This window comes from Macaca thibetana, chromosome 4 (genome assembly GCF_024542745.1).
Source record: "Macaca thibetana thibetana isolate TM-01 chromosome 4, ASM2454274v1, whole genome shotgun sequence".
Classification (NCBI taxonomy): domain Eukaryota; kingdom Metazoa; phylum Chordata; class Mammalia; order Primates; family Cercopithecidae; genus Macaca; species Macaca thibetana.
In genome coordinates this window covers 81,838,504-81,861,301 of record NC_065581.1, presented here as the reverse complement: position 1 = coordinate 81,861,301, position 22,798 = coordinate 81,838,504, and the positions used below count along the sequence as shown (strand labels likewise).

The 22,798-nt window shown below is 39.4% G+C and overlaps 1 long non-coding RNA gene across 1 annotated transcript; it reads right to left on the bottom strand.

Annotated features, from left to right (window-relative positions):
- Positions 1-7,420: 7,420 nt before the first annotated feature.
- On the bottom strand, positions 7,421-21,381 carry LOC126952970 (uncharacterized). The gene is made up of 3 exons (XR_007725086.1): positions 21,273-21,381; positions 15,641-15,840; positions 7,421-7,686 (listed from the first exon to the last, which is right to left on the bottom strand). It is a non-coding gene; the product is annotated as an uncharacterized LOC126952970 (long non-coding RNA).
- Between the last annotated feature and the right edge of the window lie 1,417 nt (positions 21,382-22,798).

Genomic DNA, 22,798 nt, shown 5'->3' with positions numbered 1-22,798 from the left:
AGGACCCCCTTCAACCCAAACAGTCCAAAAAGAGATAGACAAAGGGGTAAACAATGGACCCAAGAGTGCCAATATTCTCCGATTATGCTCCCTCCAGTGGTGGGAGGTAAATTCGGCCCAGTCAGAGCATATGTACATTTTTCCCTCTCAGACTTGAAGCAAATTGAAATAGACCTAGGTAAATTCTCAGATAACCCTGATGGCTATATTGATGTTTTACAAGGGTTAGGACAATCCTTTGATCTGACATGGACAGATATGTTACTGCTAGATCAGACACTAACTCCAAATGAGAGAAGTGCTGCCATAACTGCAGCTCGAGGGTTTGGCGATCTCTGGTATCTCAGTCAGGTCAATGATAGGATGACAACAGAGGAAAGAGAACAATTCCCCACAGGCCAGCAGGCAGTTCCCAGTGTAGACCCTCACTGGGACGCAGAATCAGAACATGGAGATTGGTGCTGCAGACATTTGCTAACTTGCATGCTAGAAGGACTAAGGAAAACTAGGAAGAAGCCTATAAATTATTCAGTGATGTCCACTATAACACAGGGAAAATAAGAAAATCCTACTGCCTTTCTGGAGAGACTAAGGGAGGCATTGAGGAAGCATATCTCTGTCACCTGACTCTGTGGAAGGCCAACTAATCTTAAACGATAAGTTTATCACTCGGTCAGTTGTAGACATTAGAAAAAACTTCAAAAGTCCACCTTAGGCCCGGAGCAAAACTTAGAAACTCCATTGAACTTGGGAACCTTGGTTTTTTATAATAGAGATCAGGAGGAGCAGACAGAATGGGACAAACAGGATAAGAAAAAGACCACCGCTTTAGTCATGGCCCTCAGGCAAGCGGAATTTGGAGCCTCTGGAACAGGGAAAGGCTGGGCAAATCGAATATCTAATAGGGCTTGCTTCCAGTGTGGTCTACAAGGACACTTTTAAAAAGATTGTCCAAATAGAAATAAGCCCCCCCTAGTCCATGCCCCTTATGTCAAAGGAATCACTGGAAGGCCCACTGCCCCAGGGGACAAAGGTCCTCTGAGTCAGAAGCCACTGACCAGATGATCCAGCAGCAGGACTGAGGGTGCCCATGGCAAGTGCCAGCTGATGCATTACCCGCACAGAGCCCCGGGTACTCTCGACCATTGAGGTCCAGGAGGTTAACTGTCTCCTGGACACTGGTGCAGCCTTCTCAGTCTAACTCTTCTGTCCCGGACAAGTGCCCTCCAGATCTGTCACTATCCAAGGGGTCCTAGGACAGGCAGTCACTAGATATTTCTCCCAGCCACTGAATTGTGACTGGGGAACTTTACTCTTTTCACATGCTTTTCTAATTATGCCTGAAAGCCACTCGCCTTTTTTAGGGAGAGACAGTCTAGCAAAAGCAGGGGCCATTATACACCTGAACATAGGAGAAGAAACATCTGTTTGTTGTCCCCTACTTGAGGAAGGAATTAGTCTTAAAGTCTGGGCAACAGAAGGACAATATGGATGAGCAAAGAATGGCGTCCTGTTCAAATTAAACTAAAGGATTCTGCCTCCTTTCCCTACCAAATGCAGTACCCCCTTAGACCCGACGCCCAACAAGGAGTCCAAAAGATTGTTAAGGACCTAAAAGCCCAACGCCTAGTAAAACCATGCAGTAGCCCCTGCAATACTCCAATTTTAGGAGTACAGAAACTGAATGGACAGTGGAGGTAGTGCAAGATCTCAGGATTATCAATGAGGCTGTTTTCCCTCTGTACCCAGCTGCACCTAACTCTTATGCTCTGCTTTCCCAAATACCAGAGGAAGCAGAGTGGTTTACAGTCCTGGACGTTAAGGATGCCTTTTTCTGCATCCCTGTACATCCTGACTCTCAATTCTTGTTTCCCTTTGAAGATCCTTCGAACCCAACGTCTCAACTCACCTGGACTACTTTACCCCAAGGGTTCAGGGATAGCCCCCATCTATTTGGCCAGGCATTAGCCCAAGACTTGAGCCAGTTCTCATACTTGGATACCTGTGTCCTTCAGTATGTGGATGATTTAGTTCTAGCCACCGTTCAGAAACCTTGTGCCATCAAGCCACCCAAGTGCTTTTAAACTTCCTTGCCACTTGTGGCTACAAGTTTTCCAAACCAAAGGCTCAGCTCTGCTTACATAAATACTTAGGGCTAAAACTATCCAAAGGCACCAGGGCCCTCAGTGAGGAATGTATCCAGCCTATTCTGGCTTATCCTCATCCCAAAACCCTGAAGCAATTAAGAGTGTTCCTTGGCATAACAGGCTTCTGCCAAATATGGATTCCCAGGTACAGTGAAATAGCCAGGCCATTTTATACACTAATTAAGGAAACCCAGAAAGCCAATACCCATTTAGCAGAATGGACATCTGAAGCAGAAGCAGCTTTTCAGGCCCTAAAGAAGGCCCAAACCCAAGCCCCAGTGTTAAGCTTGCCAACTGGGCAAGACTTTTCTTTGTATTTCACAGAAAAAACAGGAATAGCTCTAGGAGTCCTTACACAGGTCCAAGGAACCAGCTTGCAACCCGTGGCCTATCTGAGTAAGGAAATTGATGTAGTGGCAAAGGGTTGGCCTCATTGTTTATGGGTAATGGTAGCAGTAGCAGTCTTAGTATCTGAAGCAGTTTAAATGATACAGGGAAGAGATCTTATCGTGTGGACATCTCATGATGTGAATGGCATACTCACTGCTAATGGAGACTCGTGGCTGTCAGACAACCGTTTGCTTAAATATCAGTCACTATTACTTGAAGGGCCAGTGCTGCAACTGCGCACTTGCGCAACTCTTAACCCAGCCACATTTTTTCCAGACAATGAAGAAAAGATAGAACATAACTGTCAACAAGTAGTTGCTCAAACCTACACTGCTCAAGGGGACCTTCTAGAGGTTCCCTTGACTGACCCCAACCTCAGCTTGTGTACTGATGGAAGCTCCTTTGTAGAAAAAGGACTTTGAAAGGTGGGGTATGCAGTGGTCAGTGATAATAGAATACTTGAAAGTAATCCCCTCACTCCAGGAACTAGCGCTCAGCTGGCAGAACTAATAGCCCTCATTCGGGTGCTAGAATTAGGAGAAGAAAAAAGGGTAAATATATATACATACTCTAAGTATGCTTACCTAGTCCTCCAGGCCCATGCAGCAATATGGAGAGAAAGGGAATTCCTAACTTCCGAGGGAATACCTGTCAAACATCAGGAAGCCATTAGGAGATTATTATTGGCTGTACAGAAACCTAAAGAGGTGGCAGTCTTACAATGCCAGGGTCATCAGAAAGGAAAGGAAAGGAAAATAGAAGGGAACCGCCAAGCGGATATTGAAGCCAAAAGAACCACAAGTCGGGACCCTCCATTCGAAATGCTTATAGAAGGACCCCTAGTATGGGATAATCTCCTCCAGAAAACCAAGCCCCGGTACTCAGCAGAAGAAATAGAATGGGAAACCTCAGGAGGACATAGTTTCCTCCCCTCAGGATGGCTAGCCACCGAAGAAGGAAAAATACTTCTGTCTGCAGCTAACCAGTGGAAATTACTTAAAACCCTTCACCAGACCTTTCACTTAGGCATTGATAGCACCCATCAGATGGCCAAATCATTATTTACTGGACTGGGCCTTTTCAAAACTATTAAGCAGATAGGGCCTGTGAAGCATGCCAAAGAAATAATCCCCTGCCTTATCGCCAAGCTCCTTCAGGAGAACAAAGAGCAGGCCATTACCCAGGAGAAGACTGGCAACTAGATTTTACCCACATGCCCAAACCTCAGGGATTTTGGTATCTACTAGTCTGGGTAGATACTTTCACTGGTTGGGTGGAGGCTTTTCCTTATAGGACAGAAAAGGCCCAAGAGGTAATAAAGGCACTAATTCATGAAATAATTCCCAGATTTGGACTTCCCCCAGGCTTACAGAGTGACAATGGCCCTGCTTTCAAGGCTGCAGTAATCCAGGGAGTATCCCAGGCATTAGGCATACAATGTCACTTACACTGTGCCTGGAAGCCACAATCCTCAGGAAAAGTCGAGAAAATGAATGAAACACTCAAACGACATCTAAAACAGCTAATCCAAGAAACCCACCTTACATGACCTGCTCTGTAGCCTATAGACTTACTTAGAATCCATAACTCTCCCCAAAAAGTGCCCATATAAGATGCTGTATGGATGGCCCTTCCTAACCAATGACCGTATGCTTGACCGAGAGACAGCCAGCTTAGTTGCAGACATCACCTCCTTAGCCAAATATCAACAAGTTCTTAAAACATCACAGGGAACCTGTCCCCGAGAGGAGGACACCTAGTGACATGGTATTAGTCAAATCCCTTCCCTTTAATTCCCCATCCATAGATACATACTGGGAAGGACCCCACCCAGTCATTTTATCTACCCCAACCACAGTTAAAGTTGCTGGAGTGGAGTTTTGCATACATCACACTCAAGTCAAACCCTGGATACTGCCAAAGGAACCCAAAAATCTAGGAGAAAATGCTAGCTATTCCTGTGAACCTCTAGAGGATCTGTGCCTGCTCTTCAAGTGACAACCGTGAGGAAAGTAACTAGAATCGTAGATGCCCATGGCCCACCCTTGTCATATTTTTCTTTTTACTGTTCTCTTATCCCTTTTCACACTCACTGCATCCCCTCCATGCTGTGTACTACCAGTAGCTCCCCTTACCAAGAGCTTCTATGGAGAATGTGTCTTTCCGGAAATATTGATGCCCCATCCTATAGGAGGTTTTCTAAAGGAATCCCCACTTTCTTTTTTTTTTTTTTTTTTGGAACCCCCACTTTCACCACCCACACCCATATGCCCCTGCACTTCAGGCCATACATTTCAATCCCTGCATCTTTAACCTCCTTGTTAAGTTTGTCTTCCAGAATCAAGCTGTAAAACTACAAATGGTTCTTCCAGACTCCCCCTTGACTTCCATCCCTCCAGATCCGGCAGGGTGTCTGCTGCATTTCTGATCCAGTGAGGCGCCCATTGACGCTCCCGTTGGGGCTAGAGGCTCGCCATTGTTCCTGCGTGGCTAAGTGCCTGGGTTCATCCTAATTGGGCTGAACACTAGTCGCTGGGTTCCTCGGTTCTCTTGCATGATCCATGGCTTCTAATAGAGCTATAACACTCACCACATGGCCCAAGGTTCCATTCCTTGGAATCCATGAGGCCGAGAACCCCAGGTCAGAGAACAAAAGGCTTGCTACCCCATCTTGAGAGTGGCCCGCCACCATCTTGGGAGCTCTAAGAACAAAGACCCACCTGGTAACAGCACCACTGCACTCCAGCCTGGGCAACAGAGCAAAACTCTGTCTAAAAAAAAAAAAAAAAAAAAAAAAAAAAAAAAAAAAAAAAAATTACATAGCCTCAGACCTTTGAAATATAGCACATTATAAATTATTTAAAATATTTTACAGAGTATTTATGGAAAGTCTATCTGCTTGAAAGTTAAATGGAAACGAAAGTCATGTAGTATCTGATGTCAGTTTACTTGCTTCATATTCCACCTCTACTTTGCCTCTCAAACTCATCAAGCCTTTTCTTCCCTAAGAAAACAGTGGCTTTGCAGATACAGTATCTTTGAGGTATTGTCATGAACTTAAACCTGCTATTCATATTCTTGACTAAGCTCAGTGAGAGAGATACCTCCAGTAGAGGCTAAGCAGCTTTTCTTCATGATCTGTGGACACTTGGCAGAAGTGCTGATGACAGTTGCAAGAACATGATGCACAGCAGTATTCTTTACAGCAGTTTAATCTATGTCATCAAATCCCCAGAAACCATGATTAATAGCAGCACTTTAGTTTGTTCTCAAGTTGTATATTTGACAGTGGTGAACTTTGATCTACAGTCTCACTTTACAGAATCATTTTGACAAAAACATTTTCTGTAATCCTTTCATTTCATTAAGCCCCCCCAAAAATATCACATAGGGGACATTTAATGCCATTGCTGTAAGCTGTGTGTTTAGTATACCATGTAAGTACTTTTAAAAATGTTTGAAATTCAATTTATTTATTATGGTTGCATGCCAAATTGTGCTATCCAAAAACATGGATCTCAGATCATGTAGACATAAATGAATGAACGAACGAATGAATGAATGAATGAATAAAATTATAACTTCTATAATCTTCTACTGGATTACTAAAGGATAGAGGGCTGAGTTGTGTCCAGACATTGAGTAGTCAGCATCACACAAGGCAAGCTTACCACCCAGAAGTGGCCAGTGAAGGATTTCTCAAGGTCAAATTTAATGAGGAACATGGAATGGAAAATCAACCCTATGGGAAATAATGAGTCCATGATTTAGTCTCACATAAAATTATTTTTCTTTCATGTAGTTAGCTGGGTTAAATTAGTATTTTTTTCATTATTTCCCCCTCTATTCTTCACCCTCTGCATTCCAGGTGTGGAGAACACTCTTTTTATTCTCTTTATAATTCTCTTTCTGGAACATTATTGCCCAATAGAAATAGAAGATGAGCCACATATGTCATTTAAAATTTTCTACTGGCCACATTAAACTTACTTCTGTAAGATTGTACTGTTTTTGTACTTAGTTTTTGAGCTCCAGTTTCTATTTTACACTAACAGTAAGTGAATTTTCACTTTTTACATTGCTTTTGGTTTAAAATTTAAACTTATGTTAATTAAGATTGAGTGAATTTACATTGCTTTTGGTTTAAAATTTAAACTTATGTTAATTAAGATTGAGTGAAATTAAAAAACTCTAGTTCTGCAGCTACATTAGCTACACTTCAAGTGCTCAGTAGCCATGTGTCTGGTGGCTACCATGCTGGACAGCATAGTTCTGAAGCATCAGTCAGAGAAATAGCTCTATGACTGGGGAATGTAATGCTATTCTGTTGAATACTTTAGCAAATGCAGTCTTACTTAGGAATTATTGGAAAAATGAGAAGTAGGAGCATTGGGATATCTGGTACCTGTGTGGAACTTGGAAGTGAAAGGGTATCTTTTCTTTAAAAAGTAAGGACTGAAAAGAGAAGTACATAGAGATGGAATGCAGGATCATTGGAAAGTGCTTTAAAAGTGGTAGCCACTACTATGAGCTTGTTAGCCTTAGATTAACAATATGAATGTAAGATCTTTGAAGTCACAGAATAGGACTGATATATAATAGGTGTTTAGTAAGTGCTACTATCCTTTACTTCTTTCCTTCTATCCATTGTAGCAGTCATATAGTACTTCATCAGTCAAAGGAAAAAACGAGTCTTTCTTTATAGATGGTTAATGGTTGTGACTTAGGAAATGTTCTCATATAAAGACAACCTTTAGGGGATTATTGGAGAAAAGAGAAATTTATTTCATACTCCATGGAAATGATTATTGGTTAATAATAAGCAGTAAATACACCAGGCGTATTAGTGTTACATATATTTTGGAAAGAAAGTGCGGTTGAAGTTGGGTATCAGATTTATTTGCCACTATAATAGAAGTGTTTGGGGGCAGGTGGTGTGGAAGCAAGTGAAATTGCTCAGAATAATGTTCACAGGCCAGTGGAGTATCTCTGAGCATCACTGGTCCCCTGCCACTTTGTCCCTGGAGAGCAGAGCTTTCATCCCAGCCTGAGTCTTCTCAGGATGGCCTGTCTCTGGTTTCTCCCTCTGCCACATGGTTTTAGATGTAATCCAGGCTTTCCGAGAAGGCACTATGCCAAGGTTTCTAAGCTGGAAGACAAGATAGCAACTTTTGATGGAAATATGTCTGGCCTGCGTGATGCAGTGATTTAATTAATTATGTTCAAAGTACTAAACTACCATCAGCTGTAACAGTTACAGGAACTGAGGCTCCATGAAGAACATTGAGGTAATGGAAATCCAATAAAAAGTAACACTGAGTTGGCTTAGATAAGGGAAAAAGGGAGATATCAAAGAGGAGGCTGGACTTCTTGTCTGTGTAGTTGACTCATCATAAACTTCAAGAAAAATCTGCTAGGCCCCAACACCGTCTTTCATCCTGAAGTGAAAATGGTTGGATAAGAAAGATTATCACTGTGGCTTCTAGACACTATGATCTGTTTCTGCTGTTACTGAGTTTATAAAAGGAAAAAAAAATGCTTTTCCCAAAGTGATCATTTATAGGGCCTCCACATTGGGATGATTCTGTTAGTTCTTGAAGCACTTGAACCTAAAATGTCCTACCAGGATGAGTGTCACTTTTGGAGATTGCATTAAATGCAGTATCTTATGAAGATTATAATCATATTTAAGTTATTTTTAAATTCGTTTTGCTGTTGGCATATTTGGGTAGGCATTTGCAAATGCCATTGAGCATCTGTGACTAGAAATGAGAAAAGAGAAAGAACTGAGAGTTTTCTCATTCTCCTTATTGGTTTCGATCATTTGTTTTCGCATATCCCTTCCTACATCTGATCTGAGGTTTGAGTTGACTAAGGCCTCCACTAAGGGCTCTGACACATGTGCCACTATGGGCTTTGGGGGAAGGGATGGGGGCAGGAGAGAGAGAGAGAGTTTTAAAGGATCAAATACTTAATAATGGTTTGTATGTGCCAAGTAAAAATTTTAAAATATCTTATATATTAACACATTTGCTCCTAAAAACAAGCCTCTGTAATATATGCTATTATTATCACCCCATCTTATAGACGTGGACACTGAGTAATAAAGAGAGATTAAATAATGTGACCAAAGTCACTCACCCTGTAAGTGTCAAAGTCAAGATTTGCACCCAAGGATTCTGACTCCAGGGACCATGCTTTTCATCACTCTGCTGTCCCACCTCCTGCGCTATGTTATGGAACTTCAGAGTTTCCAAAGCACCTTATAAATGTTTTGCAAAGCATCTCAGTAGTAGAAGTTCATGAAACTGGTGAGCTACAAGACTGGGATTCAGTCCCAGGTGCTCTCTGTCCAGGATCCTCTCTACTATATGTCATACACACGGTAGTTTCACAATAATATTTGTTAAATATTTGAATATTCTAGAGAGGACAGGGAAAAGGTGTTTTTAAACCCTGTGATACTATGATACTGAGAATCATACTGGGATACTGGGAATGGATATTCTTCATTCTCAGTTGTAGAACATAATTTCCTCACCCCCTCACCACACATACACACACACACGCACACACACAGATGCACACACACATACACATCCTATTTAGTTTCCAACTGGCATATTATCCAAACCCAACTAACTGATCTTGCACAAATGCATCCTTTGAGAATTTCTTGCTGAGAAAGAATAAGCGTAAATTTCAAGAATTAGTGCAAGGTATTTCTTATTTTATACCCTTTGCACGGATTGCCTGCCCAGACCCTAGCGCAAACCTACAGAGCTAGCAGAGTAGACAGAGAATGACTGCCCAAGAGTGTGCCTCAGGGTCCCCAGCTGAGTGAGGCCCTTCACAGTGACCGAGGACAAAACATGTGAGGCAAAACACATGAGCTCTTGAACACGGCCTGTTTCTTTCCCCGCAGCTCTGTAAAATCAAAGTTGGAGGCACCACAGGAGCTCTTTTAAAATGTCCTGGCCAGCTTGCTGCAGCCCAGATGTTGTTCCAGTCATTTCGCTGCAAGTTCCAATAATCGCATGACTTGAGCTGCTCCTCTGCAGACCCGCTAGCCTCCATTGGCGCTGCTCCTGTAGATGTTACAGATGCCACAACTCATTTCTTTGAAGTCAGTGTGTTTTTTCAAAAAACACTGCTTTCAACAGATTTGGCCCAACTTCTCATTATATAAGCTGATCTTCTGGAACATCTGTCACTGTTGTGGCTTCAGCCTCCATCCTCTACTGAAGTATAATAAATTGACATTAATAAATAATGAGGCAGTGGTGAGTTTAACATACATATTATGAGGCATTGAGGCTAAAATGGCAGATTTTCATCTTTCAGAAAAAGCAAACAAGGGAAACACAGCTAGGTCCCAGATGACAATCTCCAACTATTGCTGGCTTAAAAACAATTCTAATGTACCTCACATAATTGACTTCTCTTAATAATACAAATTGACACAAGGTTAATGGGAATGGCTGGGGCTTCATAGCTGGAGACATATTAACACAGCATAATTTCCATTCTATACCCTCTTGGTTCCCATTTCTCTAAATGCCGTCTTCTGTCCAGAGATAGTATTTTCGTAGCAGAAATAACCATTTCAATTCAGTCTATGTTGACCTCTACCATAAAAAATAATGTTGTAGTGGTATTATGCACTTAGGTAACACCAACCTATCTCATTGCATGGTGTGATCTCATTAGCCACAGTCTCATTGTTGCTGTGAATGTTTGATTGCTCATTATTCTTCTGTGGGGTCATACTGTGTACCTGCTATGTCAGTACCTTTAGGTACATGCTAGTGAATGCCCTTTGTGAAAACAGAAAAAGAGGCAGAATCTGGTTACTCTCTAGTGTGAAGTTCAATGCTTTTGAAGTTCAAATATATTTCCGTTTACACATGGCCAAAGATAACCTAAAATTAAGGCTAACACATGTAGTAAAAAAAAATAGCAAATGGCTGTGATTCAATCCTTTGTTCTTTGGCACACACACACATGCATATACACACAAGTTTGCATACTCTTAACCTGTACTTATGTGCCCAGCCTCCGCCTGTCTTTTGTATCATAAAAGCTCTCTGAAGCCAAGGACAGCATCTGGCTGGTTTAGCCTGTGTAGCTCCAAGTTTGTGTCATGCAGTGGATGCTTAGTAAATATTTAATGACAAAGGAAACACTGCTGTAAGTAAGGATGACTATTATTACTATTCAGCAATGAATGAATGGAAGGAGGGAGATGAATTGCCTGGTGCCAACACAGCAAGTCAGTTGCAAAGTATACCTTGGAAGGCTGAGTTCTTGGACTGTGCCTGGGTTTTTTCAGATTTGGGCATAGAACACTTTGTTGTTGACTTAGAAGCTTGTTAAAATTAAAGCAAAGAACACAGACCTCTGGGAGCTTACATTTTAAAAGCAAAGATAGTGTGGAAGCCAAAAATAAGAGTATCAAAAAGTGAGAAGACCAGCTGAAATCAGCAGACAGTGGTACATAGTGGAACAAGGATAGCAAGTTTCTCTATTGGTGCAAAGCCCGGAAGTGACTTCTCCTTGGTTCCTTTAAGGAATACTTCCACCATAGTTCAATGTGGTTATGATAAAACTTCATTTTATTTTCCAGCCAACAGTTGAGCATTATGTACCAGTCACAGTTCTTAGACATAAAGAATGTGACTCGCTACAGGCTTACAGGCTAGATCACAAAGATAATTACTCCTGCCCATCCTCACTTCTAGACTTCACCTATCTTAAAGTAACTGACATACTTGCATGTCTATACAGTGCAAGTATACACATCATACTTTCATACTTTCATTTATTTTCAATTTTAGTGCAAATTCTCATGTAGAGAATTTTTTTTTTTTTTTTTTTTTTTTTTTTTGAGACAGAGTCTCACACATCACCTAGGCTGGAGTGTGGTGACACAATATCGGATCACTGCAACCTCCACCTCCCAGGTTCAAGCAATTCTCCTGCCTCAGCCTCCCTAGTAGTTGGGATTACATGCACCCACCATCATGCCCAGGTAAATTTTGTATTATTATTATTATTATTTTTTAGTAGAGATGGGGCTTCACCATATTGGCCAGGCTGGTCTCGAACTCCTGACCTCAGGTGATCTGATCTCCTCGGCCTCCCAAAATGTTGAGATTACAGGCGTGAGCCACCACATCTGGCCAAGAGACTGATTTATTTTAATCATGATCCATTCCCTTCCGGCTATAAGGATGTGTAAATATTTATGTAATTTTTGCTTGATTCAGCACAAAAATATCAGCCACCTTAATGTGCCTGTGCTCAAGCTGCTTGCTAAAATATTGGATAATTTTCATATTTATTATTATCCCGGGACTAAGATCTTTTAATTCAAAAGAATAGTTGAGTTGTCAGTGTTATAATAACTGATGTTTTGTACCACATTCTGTTTGTTAGCAACTCATGACTTGGTCTCAGAACTCAGAAATGAGAGCAAAGGAATTATAAAAATATTTATATATGGATGTAATAATTTGGGATATTTTATATCCCATCTGCCTAGAGTTGATTTGTTATAACAAAAACCTGCCTAAATTCATAGGCTACTATGTAGAGCTTAGCCCTGCACAGCATATGTATTTGTATAATTTCTGTTACCAAAATATCTTGTAACCTCCTTCCACTACTGGCTTTGGGCTTTTGGATACACATTGCAGATTGTTTACCCAATAACCATTCTTCCTTTCTTCCTTACTATCAGAACCTCAGTTTTCTCTGGGGAATTATTTGTTCCCAGACTTCCTTGCAGCTATTTGTAACTATATGAACACTTCAGGCCAATAAGATATAAATTGGTGTGTTTTAGGGATTTGTTGAAAAATGTTTGCTTTCCTACTACAGAGTCTACATTTTACTTCTTATTCCTCTCTTGTTTTATTCTTCTCACTTAAATTATAGATATAATTCTAGAAGTGGGAGAGCTATTTTTGTGAGCATTCAAATCAAGGCATAGTAAATATAAGTTTAAAATTGAAGCTTTGAGTCAGAAGGCAGAAGGCCTTGTATATGAGGCTATGAACTCAGAACTTTTCCAGTGGACTAGGCAGAGCCACTGACAGGTTTTGAGCATAAAACTGGCAAGAGTAGAGTGAAGTGCCGGGTCAGTAATAGAGAAAGAAGATTCTTACAGAACTGGAGATGGGAGGCATGGACATGAGGAGGCTGGGCTTTAATTAAAAGACTCTAAAATAGGATCCTCAATCATATTACGATGTACTTCTGAGTCAGTAACTTAGTAACCAAAATTTGGTCGGGGTCACCATGATGTAAAATGAAATGATAAAAAATGTGCAATGTGTATTTTAGGTAGATAAACAATTTAGCTGAATAGCCAGTATATATGAATGTCCTATTCTTCTTTTCCACTTTCCCTGTTCCTGACCATTCCCCTCCCTCCTTCTTCCTCCCTCCCTTCTTTCTCTCTCTTTTTCCACCATCCCTATTTATGGCTTTATTCTAATCCAGGAATGATAGACTTTGGGGGAAATTTAGAGATTTCATTGAGTGCGTGCGTGCGTGTGTATGTATGTTTAGCCATCTAGCTAGGGTAAAATCAATGGAAAGGGTACATTGAAGATCAACTCACCAATCCATGGGTAATAGTGATTTATGTTAAATAATTCATCAGCTTCAACTTGCAATTCCCAAATCCCTCTTTGTTAGATGTGTGGTATTAGGAGACTCATTGTTATAGAGAATTGTAACATCGTGACCCCACAGTGGCAAAGGTGTGGCAAGCTAACTGGTTCTGTTTGGTCCAGAGTAAGTTTTAAATTAAAATAGCCTAGATGCGCATAAATTAACCTGAACAGTACTTCCTGCTCTCATCATTTTTTCTCCAGATTAAGGAATATCACTGTTGTTTATTTGTTTATTTGTTTGCTTTGTGCCTGCTGCATATTTGAAAGGCATTCAGCTCCTTCATGGTGTTTAGTTTATTGCTATTTGGGAGGTAGGCTTGGAAAGTGAGAATGTTGCTGTTGCCCTTTCTGTAGACAGTCAGAAACAAACCAAGAAAATCTATAGGCTCCTAACAGATGGGTTTTAAAAAGTAGGTCATATTTTGAGCCCACCAACTTTGATGACATCCCTATAACAGAAACTGGATTCCTAAGTGTCAGGACAATATAAATGAGGTTCTAAAATGGCCTCTGGATCTGTTATAGCTTCCAAGTACAGCTGAGAAAAAAATTGTAGAGCGAAGTCTCTAAGGATTTGGGAAAGTAAAAACCACTCCGGGAAGCCCTGAATTCATTGCTCTGTCTCGCTTTTTTCCCTGATAGAAGATATTGGGATTGATTCAGTCTCGGGAATTAAGGAATTCAGATGATGTAGAGATTTGGGGGAAAAAAGGGTGTGTGTGAGTGTGTGTGTGTGTGTCTGTGTGTGGCAAGGGAAGAACCATTTTTCTCCTTTTCAATAAGAAAATTAAAGCATATGGAGGCTGAAGTCCAACTATGCTGCTGCTTCACTTTAAGATAATCTGTTTCTGGCACCGAAAGGCTAGAAGGGCAAGGTGTGAAATGTGTGAGGAAGAAAGAGACCCCATCTTCCACCTGGTCTAGGATGTGTATACCAGGGGCACTTTAGGTAATAGAATTATGTACAGATCAAGTTAAAGAGCATGAAGCTCAGGGGAAGAGGGTTATAGGTTTATGAGAACTCACAGGACTGAGTAAAGTGCCCTTGTGTATTTTCCACTCTGGAGAGGGGAAATAAAATACCTTCTTAGATCCAAATATCTGTGGTTTCTCAGGCTTCATGCCTCATTGCTGAGTGAGAACAATTGGAAACCAGAAGGTACATTTATACATCAACACGATTTTCCCTCCAATGGAATGAAGGATGAAACGGCCTTCCCAGATTACGCCTTGCTGATTGCTTGGCGTCCCAAATGCTAGTCCATCAGAAATGTTTCCCAAGCTTAACTCCCCCAAATACTGTTGAACTAGAGATACTTTTTCATTACTTTTTGTCTTGTCTAAAGACTGCTTGCTCTTCCTTTCTCCCTCATGATCTATGTTTGAGATCCAAAAATATTTCTTATTTTATGGCTTCTTCATTTTGATTATAAATTTTGGCCAAGACAGAAATTCTGCAGCACAGGCTATTACTAGGCATTTTTCACACTTGTTGCCTATGTGCTGATTTTTGTACTATTATTTTCCAAAATTGATTATTCAATAGAGTAAGTCCCCAACTTATGAAGGTGAATGAATATGTGTTGTCAAACATAGCCTTCCCTTTCCAATCAACCTCATGGATATCAAGTATTTTATACTAGTTGAGGAAAGAAGGGGACAAGACAATATAATGATAGAAATTACAGTGATTGTATTTAGTTAAATGCAAATTTAGTACATGTATGTATACATACATATATACACACACACACATATATTTACATACACACCATACCTCAATGGTATTTGAATACACTGAAAATCTTCCTATCTGTATCCTGACTCTTTCCTCTTTCCTTTCACACAAAACTATTGTGAGACAGATCTTTATCCAGAATGCGGAAGCTGTTGTCCAATTGAATGGAAAAAGAACAATTCATCTTGAAAATCTTGAAGCATATCTGCAATTATGTCAACTGCTATTGCACTATGAACAACAAAATTACTACTTATGCCAAAAAAAAAAAAAGTTAACAAGAGGAGGTTAGCAACAAACGGACAAGCCCAACATATAAACAGCTGCTGGGCAGACTCAAACCATAGCACATGTCTCATGACTTTATGAAGAGAAATAATCTAAACTGAGGGTGTGAGGGTTGGATGCTCCAACTCATTTCCCATTGGGGTAAACAAGGTGCTATTCACCATGCAATCAGACAGGACTTATTCTAAAATACCTCTGTGGGAAGAATTAACAATACATAAGATATGTGATTTCACCCTGACTTTTAACAGGAGATATTGACTTTGTCTTTAACTTCCTACGGATTCTCCAAGCTTTTCTATTCTAGGAGTAAAGAAGTCCCTAGAAGAGAAGGAAAATTGAGGAAAGTTGATAGTCCACAGAACTTTGATTCTCCTGAGCTTTGACTTTCTTACCTATCTGAAATATCATGCATTTCAGCTGACATTCTGAAATAGTTCTATTGGTTCTATAGGCACATAAAAAATCATTTGGTTATTTTATGGCCTCCTTATTAGAAGAACTTTGTGCCAAATTTGCAAGTCCAGGACCTTATACATTTCAGCTGTGAAACGTTGGGCAGTTTCATAACTTCTCTAAGCCTCAGTTTCCTTATCTGTAAAAAGAGGATAATAATAGTACCTACTTCATAGAGATTTTGTAAGGTTAAATCATCTCGTAAATGTAAATCACTTATAATGGTGCCTGGCACATAATCAGCACTTACATAGCTTACATAGCACAGAATCACCACTTGAAGTATACACACTGACCAGTGGGATTTCTGTTAAAATGTTTGGGTGGCATTAGACATAAAAATTGACAATGAGGTTCTCTAGGCTATTTGGCAGAGTTAGGGGGCAAAGTAGCCATTATATCAAGTATACAGTATATAGTATGGAAACTATTGCATTTAAAATCATTGTGTCTTCATTATAAAAGGGTTATTCATTTGCACTCAATTTTTATTTGGGCCTTTAAAATATGGAGTGCACTTAAAATACTGTCTAGTATTTTATTGTTTATATCCTAAAGATAATTATTAAACAAGGAAAGTGAAGATAAGACACATTGTTAGCAATCTTTCTTGCACGTCCCATGGTCGTATTTTCTTGGGGTCCAGCAGGAATATTATAGAATAAAAATGCACAGAACAATCTGACAGGTAGCTCCTTTACCACCCCTCATCCTTTCTTGCTGACTCTATTTGGGAATCCCCAGGAAAGAAGACATGCCCATAAGATCTCAGCAGATCTGTCTCACTACTTTACCTACTAGTCTGCTTCCTACTATATACCATCAAAATGGAAAACTAATGAATTCAAAAACCTTTGGCTACTGCATCCCACGTGGATTTGAATCTGCATATTCTGTTATTTTTGCTAACATTAGCACACGGTCTAAGGTTGCTCTAGTTTTGATTTCAAAATTTATTGGACCAACTTACTTATTTTTCTAATAGGATCAATGATAATGAAATTTAGTCTCTTTTGCTCAATGATTTGGGCATTTCAATCAAGAAAGGATTACAAACCTTTTAAAGAAATACACTAAACATCGTCATTGGCCATGCTTGCTAAGATGTTGACATCAAATATAGGATCTTTGTAGAATCAGCAATCTAAATCTATCACTTTTGGATGTGACAGCCAATATTTGTAGGGCCCTATTTGTTATGTTCAACTTTTAATTGCTTTTAATAGAACATGTAAGTTGTTTCATGAAGTAGATCAACAGAATCAGCATGAATAAAGACTGATATTCAATTCAGTAAATATTTATTGAAGTAAATTGTGGGAAAATTACAGCCTCTGCTCTCTCTTCCCTCAAAAAAAGCATCTGTTTAAGAACACTGAGTGATAAAAGAATTAAGGAATATCTGGCAAAACAAGTGATATCTGATAAATCTTCAGTTTCGGAATTCGTTTTGATCTCTTTTAGGAGTTTGACAAGTCATCCTTAGATTCATCTCACCAAGTCCCAGTGGTGGACAATTCTACATATTTATGTAATAAATAATTAGGTGGAATGTGATTCCAGAGAGGGCAAACAGAATGAAGTAGAAACCAACATTTTTTCCTTGAGTGTTCTCTTTTATAAAAACTGTGAGCTATGCAATCATGGTTCTAGATTTCATGATCATGATTTTTGCAACAGACCAAAGAGCTTTTTACACAAACAATTATCCAGTATTAACAGATGCACCCAATTTAAAAAAAACATGAACAGTTATGTACAAAACATATACCTACTTGCTTACAAAGGCAGAAGCTAGCATACTTTACTTAGACTGAAAGGTATCAATATTATTCTGGTTTCTCTTCATCCATTACTTTAATCATATCAAGTGAATAATAAATATGAGGCAATCTACTGTCTGCTAGGGATAAAGGTAAGTGGTTACTACCTCCAAGAAATCGACAGTTTAATAGTCTAGGATACAAGTACAGAAATAAAAGTTTGGCAGGGCTATATGAAAACACATGTAGGATCTTGTGGTCTCACAAAGGAATAAGTGATAATTGGTTTAAAAACAATTTTGTTGAAAATAAAACAAACTAGTTTGATTCTTGTCATCATTTACCATTTCACAATGCATATATATATTTATATATGTATAACAACATCAAGTTATGCAACTTAAATATATACAATTTCTATTTGTCAATTATATCTCAATAAACCTGGAAAAAAGTCTTGTTATCATAAAAAAAATTGAGTGGATATTCCGTGAAATAACAAATTGATCAGAAATAAACATTCTCGATTATTGCTTTTTAATATAATGTTGGTAGTTTTGTTGCACATGAGAGCAGTATCAAAAATTTGTTATTAGTATTTAGGCTTTTTTTTTTACTATTTCCAAGAATTAGAAATAATTAAATAAAAAGAAGAAGTTACTTAGGAGCAAGGAGGGAGTCAGTCTTAAATTCAACTGGGGTAAGTAGGGGCATAAGTAGGACATGGTTATCAGAGGCCTCCTAGAAATGATGTTTAAGTTAAATTTTAAAGGACAGCTGAGTGCTTTCCAGGTAGTGGAGTGGGGATGGAGAATATTTCAGGCAGAGGGAGTTACTCTTTGTCCAATTCAATGCATTTTTCCTTGTGTTGTACTTTGTTTGCCTGCCCTGAAGCACATGGCCTGAGCACCCCTATGTTTGGTTCAGGGCAGCCAGTAGCCTCAAGTGGGGTTGGGCTGAGCATGGGTGGCTGCAATCAAGGCTGCAGAGGTGAGAGAATGGGACCAGAACAATAGGAGAGCTGGAGTAGCTGGGTGTCAGACCAGTAGGGGGTGTACCAGATCCTGCAGGTAGGCTGGAGGGATGAATTCTGATAACTTTGAGGCTGTGTTACTACAGCGACACTGTTATGGAGATACTAAGCACTAGAAATATTAGTGAGAGGAAGTTGAACCGGGTCTTTGGTTAAACTCTTCTGGAAGACTGAAGTAGATCTGGGTTATAAGTGCCCACTGATCACCAGCAGGGACAGAAGAAAACTTTCGCTGGAGGAATGCTTCCCCAAGTTAAGGCTGTAGGACTTTCACAGAAAAATATCAAAACATGAGTTCATATACAGAAATTACTAAATACACTAGAAAGTAGGCCATGTGAACGACAGTCAATGGAAAGAATAAACAATAGATTTGAACCTCTATGAACTGCTAAGTTTGAAACATTTAACAAAATAAAGGATGCAACTGAAAGATGAACAAACAATAAAAGACAAGCAAATATGGTAATTTTAAAAAGCTGGACTTCTAGAAATAAACAATTGTAAGTGTTGTAATTCAAAAAAACTTAATGGATGGGTAAAAATAACAGATTAAACAAAATTAGGGAAAGTAAATAAGCTGAAAAAATAATCTGAAAAATCTATCTAGAATGTTGCAGAGATGATGAAATGAAATGTGGTATCGACGTTGAAAGATATAGAAGATAAAAATAGAAGGTCTTACATATATTCAATAAGAATTTGGAAAAAGAGATTTGAGAGAATGGAGGAGAGGCAATATATAACAAAGTAGCAAGTATTAATTTTCCAAAACTAATAAAAATTATGACAACACACTTTCAAAGAGCACAACAGAGCTCCAGCAGGATAAAGAAAGAGAAATCCATCTTAAAAGCATCATAACACATTTTCAGAATATTAAGACAAGGAGAAAATACAGAAAGTAACCCGAGGGAAAGGGTAGATCACCTGCCCAGGAACAACAATTATAATGACAGCAGTGTTCTCCACAGTGAAAAATGGAAGCCAGAAGACTGTGGAATAATGTTTTTTAAATGCTGATAGATAACTGTCAACCTGTACTCCTCTTCTCCTCCTCCCACAAAAAACAAAACACAAAAACATCTTTGAAGAATGAGGGCAAAATACAGTCTTTTACAGATGCAAGAGAACTTACAAAAATTCAAGGGAATTTACTACCAAAGAATCCACTCTACAGGAACTCATGAAGACTACATTTTAAGAAAAAAGAGACTGATCTCAGAAGGATGGTCTAGACACAAAAATAGTGAGAATGTAAGTGATAAACAGAAATGTAAACATTGTGTAAAGTAAAATAACACCATATATTTTATGGTGCTATAAAATACACAGAGCTAAAATATTGGACAAGTTTATAATTTCAGTGGAGGAAAACCAGTTACTTTAAAGGTCTGTATCATTCACAAGGGGTTCAAGACATTTTTAATTTTTAGACTTTGTTAAGTTAAATATGCATAATACAATTTCAAACAGAACCATTAAAAATAGAAATAGAGCCAGTAGTGAGCCGGTAAATGTATAACAATTGGCTCTCTGAAGACAAAGCCCTAATTTGTGGCATTTGCCAATTTCCATGGTGTAAATACTCCCACTGTGAATGATTTCAAGCTACCAACATGAAGTCACTGAACTTCATATTGAGCAAAGGAACAGAAGTGAAAGGAAAGGACTCAGAAAGGATACCTAGAAGGACATGCCAATGAGATCAAAGGAAAACCAAGAGAGTACTGTTTTCTGAAAGCTAAGTTAATAAAGTGTTTCAAGAAGGGAGGGAGTGATCATATTAACAGAGAATATTAGTACTCACTAAATACCCATGTTTATTTCATTGATATGAACCTCCTTATGTTAGGTTGGTGCTATGTGACTAGATTCTGGCTAATGAGGTGGATATCATAGTCCTTCCTGACCTTAATTAATTAGAAAGAACCAAGGTCCAATCTAATGAAATAAAAGATTCCTCCCAGGTTAGCAAAGTCACATAAGACTCCAACAGATATCTTATTATGTCTACTGTGTCCTGGGCACAGTGCTATGCCCAAGGAATAAAACAGTGAGTAAACAGGAATTTTGAAATGATTATGTAGCAGTTATACTCTTGTTTCAAGTGTTTTCAAGTCACAAGACCATGTAGCTCAGTTCTATAAACAACTACTTTCACACTGGCATATTCCCAAAGGAGCATTCTTTATGGATACTAGAGTACAGCAATACATGTACGTCCCCTCACTTATTCCTTCTGTACATCAAGCAAACATAGCCCTAGGCACTGAAGTATAGCCCCAAGCTTCTCTAGAAACTAATTTCTTCGGGGTTGAAGGCCATTGATCTCTACTGCATTTTTGTTTTGCTGTAGTCAGTCACATTGTACTTCAGTGCCGGCAATGTGGCTAGGTCCTGTATTAGGTGAGATAAAAACACAAATACACTTGCACATTAATACATGAACATAAACACACACAAAATTTCAATGGCCTCAAGTCACATAAAAATAGATTCATATTCATTAGTGTAGTGTATGAGTTATGGAATGGACCCACCTAGAGTGTAGGCTGATCAGAATGGTGTCTGTATAGTTTACCAAATTCCACATGATAAGAGCTAGAGGAAATCTGAGAGATCATTTAATCCAGTGTTTACCAAACATTTTTCTAGACACAATACATAGAACTATATTTTAAGACACACACATGCACACACAAAAACAGAAAGACACACATACACACACACACCCCCCCCTAATTGAAAGAAAAGTCTCAGGAAAGAATATACCATGCAGAAGAGGACTCCAGTCTGCTGGCTGAGTCAGAGCCCGGCTGGGACAGGCAGGGGATATGATGTAAGGAAGAACCAGCACCCCTTTCTCATCAGGCACCCCTACATCCACACTAGGTCTCTCCTGACGAACTGAGGTGGACAATAACCTCACAGTGCACTTAAAGGGCAGGACAACTGCCAACATCCTATACAATGGACTGTGGAGCTGTGTCTGGGTGGCACTGTCTACAGCTTGTGCCACCTTGGCTGGGTTTTCTTCTAGAAGAAGTGAGATCAAGAAGCTTGGTGGACCTGGGGAAGTTGTAAAAACATCAATGAATGCTGGCTTCTGTGAACGCCAATTAAAAAAAGAAATGAAACAGTGTGGTATTTTCTATCCTGTCCTGTCCTAACGTATCTTGTCCTATGTTTTGTCACATCCCATCCCATCCCATCCCATCCCATCCCAACCTATTCCCTACCTTATCCCTTATCTTATCCTCTTTCCTTTCCAAACATTGCCTCTTGCAACTGACTAAACTGACTTTATGTCCTACGAATGGCCCCAACTCACAGTGTGAAAATACTATTTTAGACCAACGCCCTAATGTAATGGAAGAGAAAAATGAAGCTTAGCGACAACAAAGAGCTTTTCAAGGTCACAGTTATTGCAGAGCTAGGACGAGAGCCTGGGTCCCCTGGTCCAGAGGGTTTTGTTCTTATTGGAGGGCTATCTGCACCTCTCTTTGAATCTCTTAGAATAGGGAGATAAGGAGAAGAAGGAAACAAAAATTGATGGCTATGCCCTGCCTTCTCCTTTCTGCTTATCCCTGGTCAAGGTTGCCAGAGAATTCAGGCCCTTCAGAGCCAGTTGAGATGTGCTGAATGCTAAGTGATTCCTCATCTGATTCCTTGCTCCAGGAATACAGGGACTTGAAGACAGACTACATTTTTCCTAAGCGAGACAATTTGGTCTCAAGGGAAACCAAACTGTAGCACAGAATGTGAGGTGAGTTTGCCCTTGCCCTTTCATTTATCTTCCTTTAATCAAACAGACTAAACGTTTTCATTGGAAAAGAGAAGATTGTTATCCTTGGCTTTCTTGTGCCTCCAGCAGTATTTTTCTTAGGAATGTGTTAATAGCTGTAAAAATTTTAACACGTCTTCAAGTGCCTCTCATGTTAGGAGATTCTTCTTAGTTGTGGGAAAAGTTGTTGTCAGATTGCCTGGTATTTAAGTGAAATCAAAATGTTTCTGACAGGTTGATTATGCTCTTTCTTCAAATGCCCTGTCTTTTCAGAGTATGCAGCCAGAAGCTTCAGAGGGAGAGACATTTTTCTTGCCAACCCCAATTCCTTCAGTCCTCAATCACTCCCCAGAAAGTTGGGCTCAAAAGACTGTTAACTTCAAGAAAAGTTAGGAAAAGATTTGGGTGTTTTCATTTCAAGATAGTGTGGTGTTTGGCCCTTTTGTAAAGAGGTTCTTTGCTCTGGTCACCAAACTTCTTTACCTGTATGTTTTGTTTGAAGAAATGAGAACAT